We start from the raw sequence: 25,102 nt of genomic DNA, 5'->3' as shown, positions 1-25,102 counted from the left end.
TTAGAACATAGGTGATATTAACAATATTTTGGCAAAAAGTCTGACAGTGAGTTTTCATATGAAGCTGGTATTTCCAATTCACACCCAACACGATAGAGAAGGTGAGACCAAGTATTTTGCTGCTGAAATCTTGTACTGAAAGTTTAAAAATCCAGACAAAGTAAAAATTATTTAAAGAGTCATGTCTAGATAATAGGCATTGTTGGAAATGCCTCCACAATTGTAAAATAATGTATCCCTTATATTATGTACTTCACGTTGGGGATTTTTCAGAGGTTGTACAATGTTTTTCATAAAACACCAGGATTGAAAAGAATGTGCGACTAAAATGGGGATATGCTCTCAATACAAAACTATGTTAAGTGTTTTGTTCCAAGCTGGGGAAAGAACTTGTCTGATTATGGCATAGGCCTCAACATACAGTATTTATACGCTGCATCAAACTCTCTCTTTCAGCCCACTTGGAACAAAACACATGTAGTTTTGTCTATATATTTATATTCCTTTAATCACATGTTTGACAAGTGTCATGCCTACAAATGCAGTAGCCAAATGGAATGTTGTGAAATATATTCAAACCTAATCCGACTTTTGCAAAATTATCAGATTTAAAATTTAAAAAAAGCAACAAAAAACAAGTCATGTTTAAGTTTCTTGCTAATATATATGAATATGTTAAGTACATGTATTCCTTTATAAGGCAGCTAATCATCCTATGATTTTCTGAAGTGCACTTGTTTTCTGTCTGAACTTTATGTAAATCTCTCAAACCCATTAAATATTTTCTCGTGTTTGAGTACGAGTGTTTCATGTTTACTGTGTTGTCCCTATTATACCAACAGTGTAGCTAGTCAACTGTAGGATTCAGTATCAACACTTTCGATTTTATCAATAGGGTCTGGAATGTCTGCACAATATATTTAACAGTTGCGGCAATAGTGTAGGTTTAATCATCCCACCTTGATTACAGCTTTGAGATTTCAACCTATAAAAAAGTTACACTTAGCAAATTCATACCCTATAAGGTGATGGCCATTTAATTTTCATGGTGGGTGGAAGGACAGTGATTTTCTTTTTAGATGAAATATTTCTTTATTTTTCTTTAAAAGATAAATTGATATCTTTTTTCCAAAATAATATTATCCATATAAATTAAAGCAAAATATTGTTCCAGCTATTGGCAGACAGAAATGAAACAAAAAAGTGTCAGGCCCCTATCCCAGAACATTGAATAGTTGGTCCCTAATATAATTGCAGTATACAATGGTACATATTGCAGCATATTCAGAAATACTGTGGTATACCATGGTACAAGATTTTTCAGTACCCAGCTCTAGGTGCACTAAATATTTATGGACGTTATAACATTCTGAATTTGTTCAGTGAAGCAAGATATTTTATAGTCTGATAAACTTAACATCTCAGACATTATTACACAATGAGTCTCCAATAATCAAACTAAGGAGTGGGCAATGGTCATTTGGAATGCTGAATAAAAAATAACTGACATTTTGTGGCAGATACAGATGGAAAATTGTTTATTATTATTATTTGAAGCAAGCACAGAGGTGGGTGGTAGATGATGCATTTTTCCAATCAATGAGTGATTGACCATGTTATTGGTGTGTGAGTGTGTGTGATTTGGATTTTTAACGTAGCTTTAACAATTGCTCAGTCATATTGCTACGATGTCTGCTGTGTGGCAGTTTATAGTGATGTCTAGCACTGGGACATCATGCAGTAGACATGTAGCATGTTGTCCTACCCAGTCATATTATTCTGACACCAGGCTGACCAGTCCTAACACTAACCTCTTAATGCTGAGTGCCAAGCGAGGCATCTGTTAGTGCCATTTTTATTAGTCTTTGATATGACTCGGCCGGGCTTCAAACCTGCAATCTCCTGCATCGAGGCACGCTCTAACCACTAGGCCACCGGATTGGTTGACCATGTTATTGGGTGCAATCTGAAATTGAATCTTGGTCTAAAGAGTGACCATGGCTGAAGTATAAAGTAACCAAGGGCTGTAGCAGGTAAATGCTAATTACACTGGGTGGAGCAAAAGAAACTGACGAATTTAACAGGACAATGCTTTTCCCCTTGGTGGAGCATAAAGAAACCAAGGGCTGTATTAGTAAAATGCTAATTACACTGAGTGGAGCATAAAGAAACTGAGGAATTTAGCAGGACAATGCTATTCCCCTTGGTGGAGCATAAAGAAACCAAGGGCTGTATTAATAAAATGCTAATAACAATGGATGGAGCACAAAGAAATCAAGGGCTGTAGCAGGTAAATGCTAATTACACTGGGTGGAGCATAAAGAAACTGAGGAATTTAGCAGGACAATGCTATTCCCCTTGGTGGAGCATAAAGAAACCAAGGGCTGTATTAGTAAAATGCTAATAACAATGGATGGAGCACAATGAAGCCAAGGGCTGTAGCAGGTAAATGCTAATTACACTGGGTGGAGCATAAAGTAATCAGAGGGCTGTAGCAGGCAAATGCTAATTACAATGGGTGCAGCATAAAATAACCAGAGAGCTGTAGCGGGTAAATGCTAATTACATTGGGTGCAGCATAAAGAAACAAAGGACTGTAGCAAATAAATGCTAATTACACTGGGTGAAGCATAAAGACACAAAGGACTGTAGCAAATAAATGCTAATTACACTGGATGGAGCACATAGAAATAAGGACTGTAGCAGGTAAATGCATATTACCATATCGAAAGATTGCAATAATAAAGGACATTTTGAAAGCATCCAACCTTTCGCTTTTGTTTCCTTATTTAAGGTATGAGGATACTGAGAGTTAAAGTAATAAAAACATGGAATAAACCAAAACCACCAACATAAATAATTAAATAAATAACTAAATATTTAAATATCAACTAAAATGTATAAAACCCCACTCTTAAATGAGACTTTGTCTTTCCAGAATGGGGGGAGGACCAAAGTATAGCTATTTGGGCAGTAGGTGAAAAGTATATCACTGACTAGATGGTGTGCATTAACAACTCAACCCATCCCCAACTGTAACATACTAGAAAATTTTAACCCCCTTGAATAATATGAAATAATAAGTAACTAACCAACTACGGTAACTAACTTGTTAAATAATTAAATATTTTAACGTCGATGCATATAAATCGCATTCTGATAAGACACTGTCCGAAAAGGAGGAGAAAAGTACAGTCACTGGAACAGAAGGGGATGGGTATATCACTCCCAATAGGAAAGATGGTGCATACAATGCAATCCCAAACTCCCGGGGCAGACAAGCTGACTTGAAAAGAAAAAAGCAAATACAAACTAAAATACAAATATAAAAAGGAAATACATATTACAATAATAACAATATTATCAAAAATTTTAATAGTTTAGGAAAGAGAAAGAGATAAAAAATTTAAAAATGATCTGTCTACACAAGATAGGGGAGGACCAAGGTATAACCATTAAGAAGGAAGGGATTGAGTGTAAGAATCCCGCAAGGGGATGGTGGTGCGCATGGTGAGCTGAACGCCCACCTGCTAAAGAAAGAAAAGTCCCTCGTCCTATGAAATGTCATCTTTGCTAGCCTAGGTTCTGATAATCCTGTCTACACCTTGGCATACTGAAGTTATATTGGTGCTTTGTCCTAGTGACAATTATTTGATTTCATGTGTTGCCTCCCTTAGTATATATAATGCCAACTAGCCAATAGCATGGTGCATTAAACATCCCCCAAAACGGTGGTTGCAACTGACCTTAAAAGGCTACTTTCTAAGGTTAACATCAAAAGTATGACTACCTACCAGAGAGAAAGCCATTACAGGTATATCTGAGTGAAAGGTATTTGTGCACACACAGACTGACACTGAAAAATTGCTTATTTATCAATCCAATCAAGATGTGAGCAGGGGCCCAGAGTGGCCGAGTGGTCTAAAGCGCTCTCCGTTAAGGATCACTGCCATCTCACCTCTGTCTGCGTAGGTTCAAGTCTCGGATTCGGCCAATGTGGGTATGTGAGAAAGCTTGTCAGTAGCTTCTCGAGGGTCGGTGGTTCTTTCCGGGGGTTTCCAGGGTTCTTCCTCTACCATTAATACTGACCGCCATGTATAGCCTATCGTGTGCTGCAAAATGGCGTTAAACCCTACAACAACAACAACAACAAGATGTCAGCTCCCTTTGTCTCGATCATGTAGGAAGTGTTCAAATCTGAACAACTTAATTTTGATTGGATGCAGTGGCTTGCTGCCGAATCCAATGACATTCACAGACTTGAAGCTCAGAAATATCTGCTCGATGCCAAGGTGTAGATAGGGTTATCGGAACCTTGGCTAGCGAAGATGATGAAATGTGTAAGAGATCATCATAGATTCATAGGAATAAAAGTATGGGGGGAAACTAACATTAACATAAGAGAAAGACAGATTTGCATATAATAATACAAGTGTAACACGATATAGGCCATACATCTAGATTTATTGGACAAACATTAAGTTACGCCTTCAAGTAAGAGATGAGGACGATGATAAGTAATACTATCATGGCCTTTATGGGATAATAAGGCTCACATAAGTGGCTCAGAAAAAAAGTGTATAACAAAATAATACACACAACACACAAGGCAACGAGGCAACATAAATAAGTACTAACAAAAGTAACCTGACAGAACAAAAACCATGCAATATACACGTTTTCTATTTTAAACAAATTACTTTTGTTCTTTTTATAGTAAGATAAATAAATAAATCTGAGAGAAGAAAACTGCAGTCCTCCGGCCAAGTATACAGAGCAAAGTGTTAAATACACATTTTCAAAACAATTATAGCATAAACAATAGAAAATATGAAATGGATGATAAAACGACCAGTGCAATGAATCACTACCTGGTTTCATAAGACGTGAGGAAACCAGACATAGGGGTTATGAGGAGGAGGGGAGTACAAACCGGTTTCAAAACAATACAACTTTAGACCTAACAAGAGAACGCTTGGAAACCTGGAACACAGAATATGAGTAAATTTTGTACGTTTATTTATATTTAAAAAAACAACAATGACTTAACTTCAGCAAAGTTTATGCAGACTTCATCATATACAATAAATTACAGGGTATCCTTTACAACTTAACGTTTCATGTTGACCACTTACTAGAATACAAAGTTGGGTATCTTATTTTAGTCTGTGTTGAGTTGAACATGTATATATAGGTAGACTGAGACATGCACCTTTTTTCAACAGTAAAATGAAAAAGTTATTACTTACATCATTAAAATATAACAAAAGCACTTTTAACGGTCCATTATACTTCAGCTGTTTGGTAAATAGTTTTATTTTATTAATTTGTTTAAAAAAATGTAAAACCGTATTTCTTCTTCATTCAGTCCCTGTGTCTTTTGACCCCAAAATGAATATGAGCAAGTACGTCTCAATCATAACCAAAAAGAAGATCCCGGTCAAAACATATCTTAATTTTTTTGTACTGAAAATTCTGATTTTTTGCAATAAAAATAGAATACAAATAAAGGAGGGCACCAACAGATTAAAAATCGTTTTAATTTTGGAACGATTGAGGAAGGATCACCACATATGCCTGGTAGTCTCTCAACGGCTAAAAGTCTAGAAGTGTCCACAAACAATAACTCTGGGTGGCCATCTTCAAGGCGCACGTAAAGTTTTGCTTTGATACATCTCTCCCATCGAGGAATATAGTTTTTTAATCGGAAAACTGTGGAAAGTAAAAGATATTCCATCTTTTATTTGCCCACATTTTAATGTTTCAATAGCGGTGAATGGGAAACATATAAGAAATTATTCTTTTCAAACAAAATTCTTTGGGGGGGGGGCTGACATTTTTTGGGGGAAGGGACATATCCGGCTCTAAAATAGCTTGAAAAATATTCTTGCTCCAATATATATATATATATATATATATATATATATATATATATATATATATATATATATATATATATATATATATATATATATATATATATATATGTATATAGTGTGTGTGTGCTGGTTGGAAAATCGAGCCCCCACCCCCTCGAAACGAAGTTATTAGTCCCTTTGGATTAACCAACTACAGGAATAGGTCAAAGTCAAAATTATTACATCTTCGCTAGCCAAGGTTCCAGTATGCTAACACTGTCTACAGATATATAGGCAGTGTTAACATATCGGAACCTTGGCTAGCGAAGATGTAATAATACTTAAAGCTGTATCGATATTACTTTTTGCCGATTATGCCGATACCGCGTATAACCGGTTATTAAAATTGCCGAGGCAGATTATTTCAAAAAACTGCCTGTTATATAGTTATTGAAAGCACTAGCATTTGATTGATATTTGTTATAACTAATAATGCCTAAAATGGGTGTGGATTTATATCAGTTCAAATGTGGTCTCCAGCTACCACACATGTGATAACTATTTCCCACATTTTATATCCCACCTTATTTCTTATTGTTAACTCATATATGCCAATAAAACTCTTTACTAAATAATATATTTATTTCGAATTAGTTTTTTTTTTTGGGGGGGGGGGGGGCACATATGCTCTGTGACATGTTTCTTCATTCCTTCTTTTAATTTCATGATAGTAATCAATGCTTATATATACGGTAAAGTAATGCCCGGTCAAGTTGACTCGTGTAAGTTTCATTGGTGGGAATGGAGATCATAATTTGCTTGTCGAGAAAAAATCTACAGCATTCAGTGATCATTCCTGGGAATTACGAAGCAATTCACTAACAAGCAAAGCATGTAAAACGCGGCAAAAATAAATTTCTGAGCTCATGGTTGACGGAGATGTACTTTGTGAAGCTAGCCATAAACGGTGGGGGCATTTAATTCCTGAATGCGTGAAATCGACGGTCGCATTATACGTCACTTACCTTACATTGCAAAGTACGATCGTAGGGTTTTAGTATTAAAATGTCATTATCTAAATAATGTTTCTTACAAAACTATTATTTGGAAAATAATGTACATAATATAGATTTGCTTAATACCCAATGTTTCTATTAAAAAAAGAGAGACTGTAGGAAAGTAGATATTTTACATTTGATAATGCATTTATTTCAGGTGACACAGTGCATATGCACTAACGATGATGCGCAATGCAAAGACCATGGAAGTAGTGCAAAACAGTTATGTAATGATTTATTTTGTAATATTATGTTTGTATTGCTTGTTGTCAATAAAGTAATAACTATCCCATCTTTTTCAATTTTCATTGCCTATTACATTAATAGTCTTGGAAAAATATTCACTACTTATTCTGGCGACATTTTGTTTGAAAATTGGCAACAAAATATTGAAACTGGCGATTATTTTTTTTGGCGACAACTTTTTAAAAGCCAGGACCATCCTTGTAATGTGTATGCTGGAAGTTCAACAGCCACACGAGGCCTCACTGGCTGGTTGGTTGCTGTGATTGGGATGAGTGCATGCATCGTATTGATAATTTGTTGTGAGCAGACAATCAGCTGTAGTTTACAGCAAGCGTGTTAAAAAGTATTTACTTTTAAGAATTTACTTTCTTTCAATTAACCCCCAAATATTTATTTCTTAATTTCCACTATTTAATTCTGATTTAAAATTCAAGCCATGTAAAGATGAATATTATGATTAAATTTATATTTTGAAAATTTGTTTACATCGGCACCGATTATGAGTATGGCCGATTAATCGGTACAGCTTTACTAATACTGTTATGATAATAAATCCAACACTGTATTCTATTTTTGCCATGTGTCCAGCATACCAGACTATTTAAGGCATCAACCACTGAGGACATATACAGAAATGTATTATCAATACACGAGATCGTCAACAATAAGGATATCCCACTGCGATTTCCAGTGCTTTGCTATCCATTCAAAATAATCTGCTCAAGCATAGACGAACTGACTGCGGTACAGAATTTCTAAGAACTGAACCATTTCCCATGACAGAAGCTGGCCAGATATAACACCTGTTCGTACTGATGTGGTTAAATTAGATTGCGCGCGAGCGTTAATACATCTGATTACATTATTTTCAGGCAAACGCCTCTACCATAGCAACCAATAAATATTTCTTTTAGTGTACATGGCTAAACAAACATAATTCATGCTTCTTGATTTCAAACAAATGACGTTAGGGTTTTTGAAGTTTCCAATCACATTTCATTGTGAAAGTCATTAAAGCACATACATTACAATATATCAAACACAACAACGTGAGAAAACTTTTACGTTTGTTTTTGCTTCGTATGTTTGGTTTAGTATGGTTTCACTAAAAATGGCGCTGTGACTCCTTAACAAAAGTTAGTAGCATCTCAAAATAGTAGTAATGACTATGACAAGAGTGTAAAGTAAGTAAAATGTGCATACAATAAGTAGTTTGGTTAAAGTTGAACGACGGGTATCTTGGGACAAGCAAATGCTTTTTTATTTATTAAAAAAACACAGTATCTTAGCTTCAGCAAAGTTTATGCATCATGTTCAATAAAAAAAATGTACAGGGTATCCTTTACAACTTAACGTTTCATGTTGACCGCTTGCTAGAATACAAAGTTGGGTATCTTATGTTAGTCTGTGCTGAGTTGAACATGAATGAGACATGAACCCTTTTTCAACAGTAAAATGAAAAAGTTATTACTTACATTATTAAAATATATCTAGAGAACTTTCAGCAGTCCTTTATACTTCAGATGTATGGTAAATAGTATTATTATATTAATTTTATACATAAAACCATATTTCTTCTTCGTTCTGTACCTGTGTATTTTGACCCCAAAATGAAGTTTTCTCTCTGGTCTCAAATACAAGCCATCCGGAATCAAAAAGACCGCAAGATACCATGCCGAAACCATTTTCATCACAAGAATCAATATGACCATGACCTTTATAGTCCAAAATAAACAGACATCTTTCGTATCTCAAATGCAAGTATCTGCAACGTTTGGTCCTGTCATATGCTAAGTAAATCTAGCTATTGTGTGGAAACGTACTGCCTCCCTTATGACCTTGACCTCTGGAGACCGAAATTTACAGGTTGCTTCCTTGATCTTTGTGCAAGATACTTACAAACTTTGATAACGGTAGATAGTAGAGAACTCGAGTTATTGTGCGAAAACGAAATACAGAAAACTGACGGACAGATGGACGAATAGAGAGACACACGGGTGGGCATCATAGCAGGATAACATGGTAAGCGTATGAAAATGAAAGCTCCAATTTTTCTGCTAACGCACTGATGCAACACCAAATACTCCGATATAAACCCAGCCAGCTATCATGAACAAACTGAAGAAAGTCGTACACTACTTGTCCATACATTTTGGTTTGTAAAAGTTGAAATCATCTGCTCGCTTAAGTCTTGTACAGTAATATTGACCCAGCAGCAACAAAGTATAAAAGAAGTGAATACCAGTCACACTGTTCGACTCGCATCATCTGAAAGCGCGAGACATCTACTGAAAGAATGTTCATTTCAGAATATTCTTGCCGAAATACTCTGGCTTGAAATACCTATGACACATGACTGATGCGGCGCTCGGTTTGCATCTGTGCGGCATAGCCAAATCTCTGCTTCCAGTATATGCAAAGTTAATTGGTTCCACCCTCCAAGATCGGTAATTTCATCCAAAGTTCTCCTTTGTTCTCAACCTCTCTGACCAACTCACATTAATATCCGAGAGTACTCCTAAAGCTGAAATAACGTGTTCCTTAAATTTGTGCGAATACAACTAGTTTTCTTCTCCCGAGTCCCCTCACCCAAGAATGTTTCCGGTCGTCCGACTATCCGTAAAAAAAGAACACATAAAAATTCCCGAAACTGATTGGTGCATTTTAGCCCAGTACTTGAATAGCTTAGTTCATGATATATACTAATCATTATAACATATATACTGGTTGGGGGGTGTGGTGTTTTTTTTTTTATAAAAAAACATACCTACCTACCCTACTTTTAAAACCAGTGCAATGAAAACATGTTTTCGCCTTATCTTGATGGACTACCTCCTACTGCGCATAAAACAAACACACACAAATTAGTAACTTTTGAACAAATGTGTTACAAAAATTATTTAAAAAATATTATACTTTTGAGCGACTCTCAAAAGGTTCTGGTTGAAGTACAATAAGGAAACACTCATAAAAATAAGACTGATGTTAAAAGAAACGGGATCTTTACCGACGCTGAGGTGGGCATGTGAGAAAGCTTGCCAGTAGCTTCTCGTGGGTCGGTGGTTCTTTCCGGGGTTTTCCGGGTTCTTCCTCCACCATTAATACTGGCCGCCATGTATAGCCTATCGTGCTGAAAAATGGCGTTAAACCCCACAACAACAACAACAACAACCGACACTGAGTGGTTGCTCTCAATACAGTTGTAGGTACATATTATTTTAGCCTGTCGTATAGCTGTCATAATGCTGTAGTATTATGAAAGATGTTATGTCTAGAATTTCCCATAAGATAACTAGCATGCACGACCAACATTCCTTACGATTTAGTAGTTGTTATTGTTATTATTATTATCATTATTATTGAAATAAGGGGCTCCGAGTGGCCGAGTGGTCTAAAGCGCTCTCCGTTACGGATCACTGCCATCTCACCTCTGTCTGCGTGGGTTCAAGTCTAGGATTCGGTCAATTTGGGTATGCGAGAAAGCTTGCCAGTAACTTCTCGTGGGTCGGTGATTCTTCCCGGGGTTTTCCCGGGTTCATCCTCTACCTATAATACTGGCCGCCATGCATAGCCTATCGTGTGCTGCTCTACATTTATCATCGCGTTAGGCCAAGAGTGAACGGAAAAGTGCCTAATGAACTCACACAATACAATGAAATTCAGATAAACAGATAGATAAGATAGATAGTCATTTTACCAATGAAATCCTTATAGATTTCAGATGCATCATATGGTACCCTCAGTTTATTGTGTTGTTGTTGTAGGGTTTAACGCCATTTTTCAGCACAAGATAGGCTATACATGGCGGCCATTATAATAGGTGGAGGAAGAACCCTGGAAAACCCCGGAAAGAACCACCGACCCACGATAAGCTACTGGCAGGCTTTCTCACGTACCAACGTTAGCCGAGGCTGAGGCTCGAACTCACGTAGACAGGGGTGAGATGGCAGTGATACGTAACGGTGAGCGCTTTAGACCACTCGGTCATTCGAGGTCCCACCCTCAGTTTATCTGAATTTCATTTTATGAAAAAGGATCAAGCGGGAATTAACCTAGAAAACGTCAAAATCTGACAAAAACGTTATCATACAGGATATACAGAATGTGATATATATATCTGTCCGCCCCAAAAATCCATTTACTTGTATACTTTTTATTATATATGTTTATAGCTAAATATCAAATATCCATCATTCTAGCTAAATATATTGCGAACAGATATTTGAAAACAATAGTGCAGAAGAAGCGCTACCTCGGTGGGTAGTATATTACACTTCATGGGGCAATTACAAACTGACAAGTACATACTGCTTTATTCTATTATTCATAAGAAGGAATCTGTTCTAAAATTTCATCCAACTGGCAGATGTATACCATCACGATTGGAAGTAAGCATATTGGAATACAAATGCTACACAAAATACCTGCATTCAAAATAGAAATGCGACCATTGTGAATCTCATTTAACGAAACTGGTTCTGGCGAAACGGAAATTTCGCATGCATTCTTCAACATCGTTGGCTTTTACTAAATACTTAGAAAAACTATTTGAAAACTATACTGGAAACCAGGCACTGGTAAAAAAATATGTTTTTCGAGAGCTTTCATTATTGAAGTTTTATATAAGTGGTATCAGTGCCGGATTAAGACCTTACAGGGCCCCAAGCATTGAAAATATTATGGTGTCCCGCACACTACGAAAAATATAAGACTTCTGCCAACAAAAATCAACATTAAAAGCTAAAAAGGTGCGAAAGTACCAGTGTTGCCATCATTCCAAATCAGAATACTCGTACATGCAGATCAAATGGACATGTATAAATAATTCGATTTATATCATCAACAATTACTTTGGATTTATTTATGGTACCTTGTTGGTCTGGTGCCCTAAGCACGGGCTTAGTGTGCCTAATAGGTAAACCGGCACTGAGTGGAATATATTAGTTCCCGATATAATTTGACGGTATCAAGGTAACTGATATTACTGTAAAGCTTACAATACTTCTTTGAGAAGAAAATGTAATCTGCCGGCAAGAAACAATCTCGACACGGTATCAGTTTCTTTGTCTTTATCTCTACAATCATTACAAGATCATTACACAAAAATGTATAGCAGGTGCGACAAAACACTTCATGGGTGTAAGCATAAAATGACACAAGATAAATCATTCTCTAAGACAGGAGGGATTTGACATTTAATATTAAAACCTGTATCTAAGAGGAATTTACATTTAGTATCATAAATGATGTTGTGTACACTAAAATAATGTAACTTACGATTAAAAACTTATTTGTTATATTCATCAATACACTAGGGAATGGGCGCTGATTTTGTCACCTTTGTTACACCTTAAGTGTTTATACAACACCAAGTCTATTTTTTTTAGCAATAAGCAGTAATTATGATTTAGAACCTTGTTAAATAGACCAGGCGATCTAAAACATAAAAACTGTGTTGACTCAAGTGGGCATCAATTCTTGGACCAATCTCATTAAAATCAGATCTCCACTGTCCTACATGAAGATCTGGCACCGACGATTATGGGGTAATATTCTGGTGACCCGAGTTATTACCATAACCGCTATATTTATCAGCCAATCATATATCTTTGCATTTGGAAGACTGAGCAGTATGGCTGAAAAGCATCAATGTGACTGATTTCATTCACTTACAGATTTGTGAAAGGTGTATTTCCATTTGCTAATTCAAAGGTCACCAGAAGATGACCACTAAGCGGTCGCATTCAGAACGTCAAGTAATTAATCATATTGTTCTTGGACTAACTCATTGACAATTAATGAGTTACACTACTTGTCACGGTTAGCAATCTCACTGATCCAGGCATATTTCTTCTTTTTCGCACTTCTTAACTTGGCAAACTGTGGTCTGACGCTGTAGCTATAGTTTTGCCCAAATGGCTTCTTTCCCACTCACTCTCACGATTCTACATTTATCTTTACCACGTTTGTTCTTTACGTGGCTGCTATGATTCAAGTAATAAATCTAACACTTACTGATCACTGATGACTGTCAACAGATTAGTGATGTGATTTTGATGTTTAACGTAGCTTTTAACAATTTTTCAGTCATATCGCTACGATGTCTGCAATGTGGCAGTTTATAGTGTGTGTGTGTGTGTGTGTGTGATTTGGACTTGGACTTTTTTAACGTAGCTTTAACAATTTTTCAGTCATATCGCTGTGTCTAGCACTGGGGCATCATGCCGCAGACATGCATCATGATGTCCCACTCAGTCACATTATCCTGACAACAGGCCGACCAGTCCTAACACTAACCTCTTACTGCTGAGCGCCAAGCGAGGTAGCTGTTAGTGCCATTTTTGTAAGTCTCTGGTATGACTCGGCCGGGGATCGAACCCACGACCTCCCGCATCCGAGGCGGACGCTCTAACCAATATGCCACCGGAGCGGTTTATCAACAGATTAAGAACAGTGATTAAATAAGTTTAATGGGTTTTAATCAACGTCATAGCTGAATTCTAACCTTTCGAGGAAAGTGTCTATATTCAATACAAGAGATGCAAGAAAATTAGTATGATGCTTGCTTCCAACCACTTAAAAAAAAAAATGAATCCCTGAAGGCTTTCTGCTCCACATTATTGCCTCTGTTTCCAACCGTCATGCTCATATAAATGTGGAGATAAGCTGCAAGCTGTAGAATCAATAACTATTTTTCACCCTTACTATAAACGTCAGGTTCCATTACCTTCTATTTGTCTTCCGACTGCAGTATACAATATAACTTACCCTACTTTGAGTCGGCATCTTCCCTGAACTAAGCCACACACAATCGAACACGCCTTGCTACCATGACACGTTTATGGAAAAGACTTTTTGTCACTCGGATATTGTTCAATTCAGCTCCAAATCTTACCATAACACGATTAGATCGTAATCCAGAGAATAATCCACAAAGCAAAGACATATAAGCGAGTATTAAATTTCGCCAAAGCAACTTGGTGGAATAGTTTGCGTTACTGTAAATGTATCACTTAACAATGATTTGGGTTATAGTGCCTACCAAATGAACAACAAACAATACTGTTAATCAACAACAAACTATCCTGGCACGTGATCAAAATACTATTAATCAACAACAAAACCATGTTAGCATGTAATGAAAATAATATTAACAACAAACTATGGAGGTATGTAATGAAAACACTTATTACTCAACAACAAACAATGTTGGTATGTAATGAATATGCTATTACTCAACAGCAAACTATATTGGTATGTAATGAAACCATTATTAAATATATCTCCAGGAAAAAGTAATTTAGAACGACCATCAGGATTGTTGTTGTTTTTTTGTGACAGCTGATGAACTTAACGTACCATTTTCACATCTGTTTATTTAACGAAGATAGCTTCTTGATTGATGTCAGCGAATTCCAACTTTTCGATAGGGAATGGACTCTATCATAAATGTCCAAATATAAAAAAGGGGGTGACAAGGGTCAGAGGGAACTCGGACTACATATCATGTATATTACACCACGCATATAATCGCTTGTAAGTTGCTTCAAGCTAAGCTACAAATTTCACAGACCCAGATCTGTCCTCGCATATTGTGCCTGCAGATCTAGGTCTATGCAGTTTGTTAGGAGTAAACTGTACAACAAAGAACGTATACCCTGATCTGCCAATGCATTATGCGACGGCAGATCAGAGTCTATGTTGGTTTCGCTTGGAGTTAACTTACACGAGTATACACAATAATAAACACAAATTCCAAATTTTCTGAATTAAATTTGGCTTCAGGTGAAAGCCCTGAAAACAAACTGGTCACAGTATGTACCGTATCGAAGCTTTATCTTCATGTCAAGACGTTAACATCAACGTTTCAGTCGTAGTCTACTGCTCCTTTACGTACGGTGGGTATTGTAGCGGTTGTTTAGATTCATCGATAGAAATTAGTCTTTTTGCACTGGGCATCCAAGTAGGTCTTTTACTAAATGACTAAATTTAAAATGTTAAAATTTAAACATGCTTTAGTCAGACCTTAATTCATTGGGGGACACACACACACACACACACGAAAATCCAACCTAATGGGGTATTTACAAATTTAACCAATTAGTTATGTATGTAACCTATAAAGCTAATTGTTATGTAGACGGAGCTCAACTTATTATACTAGGCGTCGTTTTTGGTGAACTGGAAGCAAACATAATCAACGTATCTATATTTCACTATATAAAGGTGTTGGAGCACTGCGGCAAGCAATATTGATGCTGGATTAATTGCCTGGTGCACCGTACAATTTCCAACGCTACCTAAAACGTGTAAACACCAAAGTAATCTCTCTCTCTATTTATTTACCCAAAAGTGGCATCCTTGATGTCACCAGCATTTAGTATACAATATTTTTAAAATGTAATTGTCAATTTAGGTTAACATATGAAATAAATACATAGATAAATATACGTAGATAAATTTATAGGGAAGTATATATATATATATATATATATATATATATATATATATATATATATATATATATATATATATATATATATATAAAACCAGCTATAGCCAGGTATATGTATTGGATAAAATTATAGTTATGGGGCCAATTATCATTTTATGTGAACGAACAAATGGGCAGACTCGATACGTCTGTTATATATCTACTTATCAGCACTCTGCATCCACTTCGTTACAAACATTCTAAATAAGGCAGGATACAGAAGTACAAATTATTCGGAGCACCTCGGTTTTTTCTGGCAAACAAAAATATTCTTCATATTTATTGTTTCAGTAATTTACATAAAAATCGTAGTTTTGTTAGCCGGAAATTTCTTCAGACAAATGAAGCCGCAATCCATTAGGACCACTTCGGTATGATTGAACTGTAGATAGAAATGACCAAGAAATTGCTAATGAAAAAAATACATTGATGCATTCAAAGCTTCTCGGTCAATACTTATTTCGTAAATAACATAGGTAGTCTGGCATACATCTGACGTATGATGGACCTCGAAACTGCGAACGTAATGGTTTCATTCCATACAATATGGTGGGTTGTTCTTGATAGTCTCTTGCAGTCTAATAGAACGCGATACGAGTAATGGATACCAACTGTTGTGATATTCGATTAAATGAAATTGCCAATATTGCAAAATTGAACGTTATGTCACATATTTGTTACGCCAAGCGAGTTATTACTTTTATAAGAAATTTATGTTGGGCGAAATAAAATTAATATTCTTGCTTCATTGACAATGACAAATGTGCGCTAATGTTAAGCACAAATGACGAAGAAAATCCCAGTTCCTTCCAGAATAAACAATTGGTCATTACATTTTAATCGTATGCAAAATTAAAGATGAAATCACCCACCCACCCCTCTCCACACCCACATCTTTCTCAATTATCTTTAGTTTTCCACATATCTGTATACATGATGCGAACATCAATTCCTTGAGAATATTGCAACCAGCGCTTCAGAACGCACACTTTATTAACACTGATGCAAAAAGGCAATTTCTACTTTTAAAATATTGGTCTATTATAGTAAAAACACCTATAAAAAGTTAATAAAAAATACAAGATCAGCCCAAGAATAAACGCCGTCTTAATACATGCATTGTTACGTATGTCATTATTTGTTGTTACAAGTAATGCTTGGCGCAATAAAATACTTAACGCATTTTTCTTCGTATGCCTGAAGATCGCTGACGTACGATTAAGTGAATAACACTTCTAATAATAATAATAATGATAATAATGAGGACTTTGTATAGCGCGTAATCTTTAGAAGCTCTAAGCGCTTTACAACATTAGACAACACCTATAACATAAAAAACATAATAATATTATTACAAAAACAAACACCATGAAATTAGGTGCACTCTTCATCAGGATTGTACGTACAAAATCCATAGAGACAGGTTCAAATGCTGCTAATGGTTGCCGCTCAAATTCTGTATCTCAACTGTATGGTGACGACGAGTCAATTGAAACTGTGGTGTCAAGCTTATCTCTAATGGTTTGTACTTTGTCACGGAATAAATTTGCAAACATGTCCGGAAGGACGACTGGAGAGAAGGTAGTTGGAAGTGATGTTAATTTGTTCCTTGACATTAGCTTGTTAGTAATCTCGAAGAGCTCTTTGCAGCTGAAACTTTCCATGATCTTAGTAGTGTAATGGGCTGATTTCGCTGCATAGACTATATTTGTGACATTCTTCTTAGCGACTTCATAGATTTGCTTACGAATAATGAGTCTGGTGGAAAGCCAGAGCCTAACAGCTTTACGGCGGTCTCTTTTAGCAGTGTGAAGCTGATCCCTAACACTGCTATACCATGGAGAACACTTTTGAATTGATACTCTGCACTTGGTAGCTGGTGCATGTTTGTCAAGCAATGAACGCAGACAGTTATCGAGTTGTTCTGCGATAGGAGGTAAGCAAGTTGTTAGGTTAGCTTGGATGTCGTGCATTAATTTGGTTCCATTTATCACACGGAGTTTTCTCTTAGTAGCAGATAAAGGTAGAGGGTTAGGGACTGATACGTCAAGATGGCATATAATGCAGAGGTGATCTGATGCAAGGTCATGGGATACCAGGGAGGACCGTAGAATGTTATCATCAGGTCTATGAAGAATCCAGTCTAAAATGTGACCATGTTTATGGGTGGGTTGTTTAACTGACTGTTTCAGGTTGAAAACATTAATGGAATCTATGAGTTTTTGTGTATTTGAGTTACCGGGACAGTCAAAGTGAAAGTTGAAATCTCCAAGAATAATCAGGTTGCCACCTATCGAATTTCCAAAGTCCAGGAGATTCGGAAACTGCTCCAAAACGAGAGAGTCAGCCAGCTTGTTTTTTCTACTAGGAGGAGGGAGATATAGGCAGAAAAAATGGACTGACCTTTGCTCCATTGTGAGTGTGGTTTGGACTAGTTCAAACGATGTGTGGTCGAAATTGAATGTTGTGGTGTAGTTAAGACGTTTTATCATGGAGTTTTTTGTGATGACAGCAATTCCACCTCCGCGAGAATTACGGGGGAACGACTTGATGGAGTAACCAGTGGGTGTTAGATCCGCACACTTGGGTTCATCGCCTGATGTTTTTAGCCATGTTTCTGGCAGGAAAACTATGTCAACATTTTGGTCGTTGATAAAATTAACTATTTCTGTGCGCTTTTCCGGTGGTCCTACTGCCTCGGCATTGAATAATGCAATGCGTAGAGGTATTTCTTGGATAGTTGACACAAAGGTTGACGAATTAATAGGGATTTGAATTAGGTTATCTAAATTAACGGTTGAAATTTTTTTAAAATTGTTTAGCCGAAATAAGGGAGGTAACTGGGATTCTTCTTCCTGTTCTACGCCGGCCAGCTTTGAAACAACGTTTTTATTTCGCTTCTGTTTACATTTAGGTCATGATGAATGTAGTCCCAGTTCGTTTAGTCTAGAGGACAATGTAGCGTGGAGAGCCATGGAGTGATCATTTAAAGCAATTAATGAGGGTCCATCGTAGCATAAACGGGTTGACTGGCGAGTATCACGTGATGGCGGTTTGTTCAAAAACAGTGGAGCAAGACAGCTGAGAAAAAGTCTAATTGTTCTCGTTTCCAAAACAAGGAGATGAAGAAACAAATACGAATTTAACAGCCAGTACATAATGAACACAATAACGAAGATGAAAACAGGCAACAAGCAAAAATATCATGAAAACGGCACTAAAAAACAGAACAGCTGCTTCAAACCGGTTAAGCGATAGCGGTCATCTTGTCTTTAATAATTATCCAAAGATTTTCCGGAGAAATGGAGAAAACGGTATTCGCTGAAAATTCAAATTTGGGCCAGCTTGCTAATTTCAGTGATCACAGCCGGTAACGCTTGATGCACAAGAACAACTAGTAACGATGCATGGATATCGCCGATAACGACATTTTTATGTATAAAGCTTTAAATAAAAACGAATAACTTCATTATAACGTTAGTGTGTGTGTGTGTGTGTGTGTGTGTGTGTGTACGTTATTTAGATTTTTAACGTAGATCTAATAATTTTTTCAGTCATATCGCTACAATACATGCAGTGTGGCAGTTTATGATTATTTATAGCACAGGGTCATCATGCCCTAGACACGTAGCATCATGTTCCACCCAGTCAGATTATCCTGACACCAGGCACACCAGTCCTAACACGAACCTCTTAATGCTGAGCACCTAGCGAAGCAGCTGCAATACCATTCTTATCAGTCTTTTAGTATGACTCCGCTGGGATTGTAATCCGCGACCTCCCGCATTAGAGGCGGACGATCTAACCAATGAGTACGGAGATAGTGAGTTTAAAGAATGCTGAGAAAATGGTTTGTGTGTGTGTTTATTGCTGAATATAGTCTTTCAAGTGACTTAAGATTAAAACTAGGAAGATTTTTAAGGCTATATGTCAATACACCAGCTATTTCATGTCAGTGTGAGATAACGTCTTAAAAGTGGAACAAAAATATGTATCGTTGTATCTATGTATGAAGGTACGTACAGTGTAATATGTGAAGCGGAAATTGTTTCGTACAAATTTAAGCAAACTGCAAATATAGGTCGACAAGGATAATATCATGTTTGTAAAAACGAAATATTACTGTAAACCCACCATGTCACTACCCTCAATACGGAACCATGGGTAGTTCATGAATTGCAGAGCTGATTCATAGATAATCGCAGTGCACGCCTGAATGCATGAAATCTACTTCCTGATATTCAAAAATAGACTTGTGGAGACTATCTATATTATGGCCTGTACTAGATCTGTCTATATCAAACAAAACTTTTGCAGTCAATAATTGTGACTATCAATGCATCAAACATTTATTAAACTGACGCACTATAAGCACTTAAACATAATCACAAACCTGGATATGCAATTAGTGTCGTTAATGATCAGCTGTCTAAATATCAAATGGCCATTCTGTACCATTGTCGCCAAGTGCCTCCCCTGTCTGGAGATTCAATATCCAAATTCGGTTATTATTTCTACGGCGGCCAGTTTGGAGGACACGATTGTATGTTAAGTGTTTTTTATTTGGATTTGTAATGTAGCTTTTCAAGTTTTCAGTCATATCGCTACGATGTCTACACTGTGGCAATTTATAGTGATGTCTAGCACTGCCGCATCATGCCGCAGACATCTAGCAGTAAGTCCCACCCAGTCACTTTATCCTTACACCAGGCCGACCAGTGTTCAGCGCCTAGCAAGAATGATGTCAGTACTATTTTATAAGTCTTTAGTATGACTCGACCGGGGTTCGAACGTTCGAACCAGCGACTTTTGCATCCAAGGCGGACACTCTAACCACTAGGCCACCGGAGTGGTCGACTATGTTAAGAGCAACACAAAACAACTGGCCTCATTACTTTGTTTGGTTTCATGACTTGCTAATGTCAATCTAATAGATGTATTGATTGTAATTGAAACCTGTCAAATTATTCGTAAAAATGTGTTAACATGTGTTTTTGCGCAACATAAAATTGCCTCCACTTATTGAAGCGACTACATTGTTGAATCGTCCGTTGTGGTAGTGCGTAGTTGTTAATGTTGTCAAGTTCTTCAATTTTGGACGCAAGCAAATCTTGCATGCAGTCCGCAACACCATAATGCTTAAACAGAAGTGATCGGTTTTTTAAGAAAACACCGAAACTTATGAAGTCTGATCAAAAGGCATAAATGCCATAAAACAAACTCCAAAGCCACTAACCAGGGCATGACCCAAGGGCAGGAATACCACTGGAAAAATATGACATTGCTATAAATTCCAATTCAGAGTTTAAGTTAGAGGCCAAAAACAGTTATATAACAACTACCAGACTATTTGATCAAAATGTCGCATTCACAGATAAAATCTACCAGCTGGAGTCATAGGTAATAATATCAATTCATATTCAAAATATACGCTGATCTGAGTAAGGCTGTAGTGTAAAATTATTAATAATATCAAAATAATAAAACGTGCACTCAAGAAAATTTGTAACACTGTCATTGGACACTGGCACAGTACATACTCCAGTCAAGGTTCACCCTTCAGGAGATATGCGTCACTTTGTGTTTGTTTGTCCTATTCGTAAGCAACAAAATAACCACCTCGTCTCTGCGAATTCTTTTGCATGAATGATGTCTCTCTGATAGTGTTGTTGTTGTTGCTGTTGTAGGGTTTAACGCCATTTTTCAGCACACGATACATGGCGGCCAGTATTGATGGTGGAGGAAGAACCGCAGAAAACCCCTGAAAGAACCACCGACCCACGAGAAGCTATTGGCAAGCTTTCTCACATACCCACATTGGTATGAGACTCGAACCCACGCAGACAGAGGTGAGATGGCAGTGATCTGTAACGGAGAGCGCTTTAGACCACTCGGCCACTCGGGGCCCTCTCCGATAGTGAGTAAGATGTATCGAAGATTATTTAACGAGTTTTCAAACCATATAGTTTTTCAAGGATAGAGACTTTTGATCAATATTACTTAAAGTCCGCATACGGTTCCTTCATACTGAAACGGGTAACCACAAGGTACCGTCAGAAGTCCGATAAATACTCCCCCCAAATATGTGCTGACACTGATGAACGATATGTTGATCTGATGTCGCCTGTTCATTAAAATGTGCAATTTTGATGCATGCAAATCATTCCGGAACAAACCTGCGTACACTTTAGACACATACCGGTAATTGGTAACATCCATATCTAGTGCGAAATTCAAAACTGCCAAAGGACCGATGGTTGTGCTATTCCATGTGGATTTACAAGTCACCAAACACAGAATATGCTCCGGAAATATAATGTACATGTCATCAAAAGAACCCTTCAGCCGACGGTACCTCCGCAGTCACGAGAAATGCCGGTAAGTGTATAAAATGTACAGTACACCGATGTGTGTGGCCCACATTGGCTGCAGATAATTGCAACTTTTAATGAATAGGTCTCGTGGCTACATTCTGCTGTTACCATATACTATTATCTAAAATTTATGCTGTTGTGTTTCGGACAGATTTGTATGAAGCAAAATTGCACGTTTTAATGAACATCTAACATCACACCTATAAATCGACCATCAGTATCAATACCGCTGGTGAGGTCGCAGGACTTCTTTATCGGACTATTCGCGTTACGGCTTAACAATTTTCATCAGCTCGATATATATATATATATATATATATATATATATATATATATATATATATATATATATATATATATATATATATAAACAATCTTTAGGTGGCGCTCTAAACTTCGCTGAAAACATCACGAACCGAATAAACTTTTTTTTCTGAAAGAACTTGGCAAAAAAGATCTCACTTGTCAAGTCTGGATAGGTTTTTACAGTACTGTCTGCCCAAAATTCAAAACATTGAAAAGTCAACTTTTGATCATAAACACCTTACTGTTATTTTAATAATTTCAAAGATGTTCGTGGTTGAAGAAAGGACGAAGAAAAAGCCAGTGTTACGAACAATTCAAGACATCATCATATAGCTGCGTTTAAACGGCCATCTGGGAACAAGCCTAGGCTTACATCTTTTTGAGTTAGTAGAGACTGATACAGTAATAATTCCTAGTGAATGATATTGAAAGTGACTATCAGGTAATTTTAGAACAATAATCGTTTTCATGGGTCAAAAATATATTGACCTCCCGTTTCATTAAGAAGGTTTAGCATTTATATATAACCCTCGATATTTCTTTATGAAAACACTTCTATAATGTCAGATTCTATGTGTCCATTTTGTTACTCTCGGTGAAGTTTATAATGTCGCAGTCACGCCGTCGCAGAAACTTTATGCTGGTTATTAAAAAATCAATAAACAACTGTCTTTCAGTCCAGCAACAAAACTTTACTTAAGACTTTCAAAAACTAGGCGACGCTTAAGACGTAAATCCACAAACAAACCAATGGCTAATGATGTCACTACGCTAGACCTGCGTATGCGGTTGAAAATAATAACCGGGTATACGGACAAGAGTTAACGACCAAAGCATATTTTGCCCAAACGAATTAATTTGTTCACGCAGCAGTCAATGATAGACCTATTCGGATCCTCGTCGCTTCTGAAACAAACAGGTTGTCACAAATCGATAAATAGTGACAAGTGGTACTGAACTACAGGAGAACAACATGATATTTTGGCTGGTAACCAAGCAACTAATGTAGATCAGCATGACATAATAAGGGATGAGCGTGTATTCATTTGTGGAGAGTTATTAACTTCCTAACACAAAAACTATCCCATCGGTTTCGTAAACAATTCGTTCGTGAAGACGTACTGAGACTGGTTTAATGAGAAAAGCCTGTAAACAAAGTGAAAAAGCCCAGATCTTACATCCCAAGTGACGTTACTTCCCAATCTTTAAGATCGTAATACATACGTCTATGTAATTAGCGTTGCACAACTGGAGGCTTTTACTACCTCTCCCATAAAAGAGTTGTGTCGAAAATCCTAAATTAAGATTTCAACTGAAATTCTTCGTGAAAGGCTGTACTGCAGTTGTTCATGGCCTATGTGAACGTGTGTTAGTTATCTGCTGGTAGAAGATCTGCAACTAATCAACTGCCTGTGGCAGGTGACACTGGCTCTTTATAGGAAATGAATGCTTTTAAGGTTTCCATTTTTGTACAGCACAGTTCGAAATGACGCGATCATTACATGATGAAATCGATACGACATCACATGCAATATAAGTGTAACTTGGCGATGTGAACTCTGGAAGAGACTGAAAGTAAGATAACGCGGTTGCGACTTTCATCTCTTATTAAATGATACAAAAGAAAAATGAAAAAAAAAATTTAATAATCGCAATAATAGTCATGCTAAAGAAAATTATAAAGTCAACGAAAAGTATAAGCGAATTTGAGAAATGTTTAAAGACCTGTCGTAAATTGGACAAAGGCTTTCTTTTACGGACCAATGCTACGTCAATAAACACTAAATTATACTTTTCAAAAAGTATATGAAAAGGCTAGTTTATAAACTTTAGTATGTACAAAACTGATAACATTTTAAAAGTCATTCAGCTATTATTAAGGGACAGGTAGTGACGTGGTATGTTTCCCTATACATGGGATCTTACCCTCGCTTGGGAAATAGATATTCAACTAAGAGTAGCACAAGAAAATGCAATCCAACCGATACATTTTGTAGTGATTTTGGGATTCCTTGGTATCTTAGCTATGAAAAAATATTATGTTTTTATATATAAAAAAATTAAAAGCTAAAACAGTTCGCAAGTGACATTTCTTAATTTGCAGATTAACCTATCCATTAATTCTAGCAAGCTTTACCTAGTCTTTAGGTAAGCACGCGTCGGTACAAAAGAATCGAATATTCAGTTGTGTTTTTGTTGTTGTGATTAATTAGTTCAGGCTGATGTGACGAGATAAATGCACGGACAATCTTGTCAATATGGAAAAAGAGACAAGGCCCCACATTTAAACTCGTTTCTCCCAAGCCATTTCGATTGTATAAGGCTTCAAATTCAATTAACTGTGCTCAATAAAGGCTTCTGCTGCTTTTCAGCCGCAATATCTGGGAAAATGGGTCAAGTTGCCTCGTGAATGTCAAGGTCAATGCGTTCTGGTACAGTTCATTTTAAACGCCTAACTGTTATCGTGAATAGTTTCGAAAACGAATTACGGACTTAACAAAACTCAGTGGTGAAAGAAGAATGTTCTTACGAAGTAAAGAACATGAAATTGTATAACTCTAATGTACTATGATTAGGAATCATGCATATAGTTCGCCCAAGCCTTATTAGGCCAGCGTTGTACCATTTTCAAAGATAACTGACATGAATACTCAAAACTGCGCATTAATGTTGTAAAGAATCCTTAAAAGCGCTATTGGCGATGTGAGATCCTCTCCAGACAGCAAAAGCAGCTACAAGTCGTAGCATCCTCCATTTTGTTCAGAA

At 36.8% G+C, this 25,102-nt stretch overlaps 1 protein-coding gene across 4 annotated transcripts in view; it reads right to left on the bottom strand.

Annotated features, from left to right (window-relative positions):
- Window positions 1-25,102, bottom strand: part of LOC149798377 (proteolipid protein DM beta-like) — a 220,189-nt gene that overhangs the window by 34,964 nt on the left and 160,123 nt on the right. The window lies entirely within an intron of this gene.

Source organism: Sinohyriopsis cumingii, chromosome 6 (genome assembly GCF_028554795.1).
Source record: "Sinohyriopsis cumingii isolate HCF-2022 chromosome 6, ASM2855479v2, whole genome shotgun sequence".
Lineage (NCBI taxonomy): Eukaryota > Metazoa > Mollusca > Bivalvia > Unionida > Unionidae > Sinohyriopsis > Sinohyriopsis cumingii.
Note: the sequence above shows the minus strand (reverse complement) of the source record. Positions and strands in the feature narration are given on the sequence as shown.